This window comes from Macrobrachium rosenbergii, chromosome 49 (assembly GCF_040412425.1).
Source record: "Macrobrachium rosenbergii isolate ZJJX-2024 chromosome 49, ASM4041242v1, whole genome shotgun sequence".
NCBI classification, from domain to species: domain Eukaryota; kingdom Metazoa; phylum Arthropoda; class Malacostraca; order Decapoda; family Palaemonidae; genus Macrobrachium; species Macrobrachium rosenbergii.
Window position 1 is genome coordinate 13,326,615 of NC_089789.1, and position 2,500 is coordinate 13,329,114.

Consider the following 2,500-nt stretch of genomic DNA (forward strand, 5'->3'; position numbering starts at 1 on the left):
GGAAGAGTTTAAAAGAAACCTAGACAAAATCTTTAGAACACCGTGAATGAACAGTAAATCCTGCTCCTAGGGATAAGTGAGCACACGATGTCTCCTCGGATGGACTAATAAGTCTTTGAGACATCCTGATCCTTGTAACTACTTGTAACTCTCTCTCTCTCTCTCCGCGCAAGACTAATTGATTCCTGTAATGACTTCCTTAGCAACAGAGGGTAAAGAAGGTAATGACAAGCAAATAGATAATTTTCCTAGAAATGTTCCCAGCCGAGTCATAGTGACTTTGTTGTAGCGAGATTTCAGAAGACTTCCTAAAAGCGGATCTTCAACCCGCGGTTCCTCAAGGTGGGTGCTGGGAACCAACACTTGGATGATGAGTCTGTTTTGTTTACTTCGTTGGTTCCTCTCCTTCCGCTTCTTCTTTCTTTATAGGAAAGGTGAGCTGATCGTGGTTACTCGAATGTTTGCTGTAAATAGACCAATGCTCCTTGTGTTGTTTATACATACATACACACACACACACACACACACACACACACACACACATATATATATATATATATATATATATATATATATATATATATATATATATATATATATATATATAACACAAAGCTGAAGCAAAGGAACAGGAATTTTATACATAAAACAATTAATTAGCCAAATGGAATACTGCTAATGAAGAGAGAGAGAGAGAGAGAGAGAGAGAGAGAGAGAGAGAGAGAGAGAGAGAGAGAGAGAACGCTAACGAATTTCCCTTGATCCAGTTCTGTCGAAGAGTTGAGAACAATATCCCAAACATGGTCATATATAAGTCTAACACAAAACTTCAATAACTGGGATGAAGAGAGAGAGAGAGAGAGAGAGAGAGAGAGAGAGAGAGAGAGAGAGAGAGAGAGAGAGAGAGAGAAGAGTTATCGAAGGACATATGTCGAATTTGAGTAAACAATGGAGTTGCCTATTCAAGGAATATCACAGTTTTAAAACTAACATATGAGCCTAGGCCTACTGTATATGACCTTGACTGTGAGCAACTATATAGGGCTAGCAGTGTAATTCTGTAACTTAACACTAGGATGGCCGGGACCTTTGATATATACAGAATGGCCGAGGTGTCGTTTTCGACACCTTATCTTTTCACTTTATATTTTGAATTATTGACAATAGGTTTGGTTAATACAATGGTCAGTGTGTTAGCATTATGAACTTTAGTGAAGAAAATGATTGATACATTCATTTGAACATCCTTAAGAATCAGTTTATAACCTACTCCTTCCTACAATACTGTACTAGTTAGCAACAATATTACTTCCAATTCCACAATTTTTATAAGTTACAAACAATATTCTTGTTTCATCCTTTGCTTATTTAAAACACGTAGGTTTTGTATATGCTTGGCAAACTGTGATTGTAACAACTGAACATTTTTTCCCATGGCACTTGCGACGTTCTTTAGGCACTGAAGAGCTAGTGGCTGGCACCCCAGCAGGAGATGGCAAACTAAGCTTACGAACATAAGCTTCCCTATGGCTCTCAATGAGCTGTAAAATTAATGCTTTCCTAGTTATTTTTCCTCTGAGGCAAACTTGTAAATAATCCATGTGTTTATTCCCTATCACGAGTATTACAAAAAACTCCAAGAGGCCAACGCCTTGCAGCACAATGTGTACTGTACTTCTAAGCATTTGGTCGTCGACATCTACTCCGACTTCTTTTGCATTATAGAAATCTATGACTGCTGGTCAGTTCTTCATTGGAGGGGTGGGTAAAGCTTTCGGCTACCACGCTGTCTGTTGGCCCAGCGTTCGACTCTCCGAGCGGCCAATGAAGAGTTAGAGGAATTTGTTTCTGATGATAGAAATTCATTTCTCGTCATAATGTGGTTCAGATTCCACAATAAGCTGTAAGTCTAGTTGCTAGGTAACCAGTTGGTTCTTAGCCACGTAAAATAAATCTAATCCTTCCGGCCAGCCCTCTCTAGGAGAGCTGTTAACCAGCTCAGTGGTCTGGTTAAACTAAGATATACTTATGACTGCTGGTTTTTTTCTTTTCGCCTTCAGAAGCAGTTGGAGCGCTATACATTGTTGTCAAGAGGCATACATTCCTATTATCCTTGCATTTGTAATTCACAAACATGCGTCCACTTTCATCTTGGAAGTAAAATTTGGATTCCTATTTTCTACCCTTTTCTTGTGAAGTAATTTCTTTTGACAGATGCTTGCTGTTTGCTCGCACAGTACCAACAATTGAAGTTGCTTTCCTGCAATTTTCTTGCAACTTGAAGTGATGTAAAAAAGTTGTCTGTTGTCACATTATAGCCTTTATTCTTCGCTACTTCACTAATGCTGAGCACAACATATTTCTGCTAAGGGAACTCCTAACCTTAAATCTTTCTCTACAGGAAACCGCATTTGCAATGTACTGTAATTGTGTTCTACTTCTGCAAGAACCCAAAATTTCATTCCAAACTTATCAGGTTTATTTGGCATAAAAACAATGA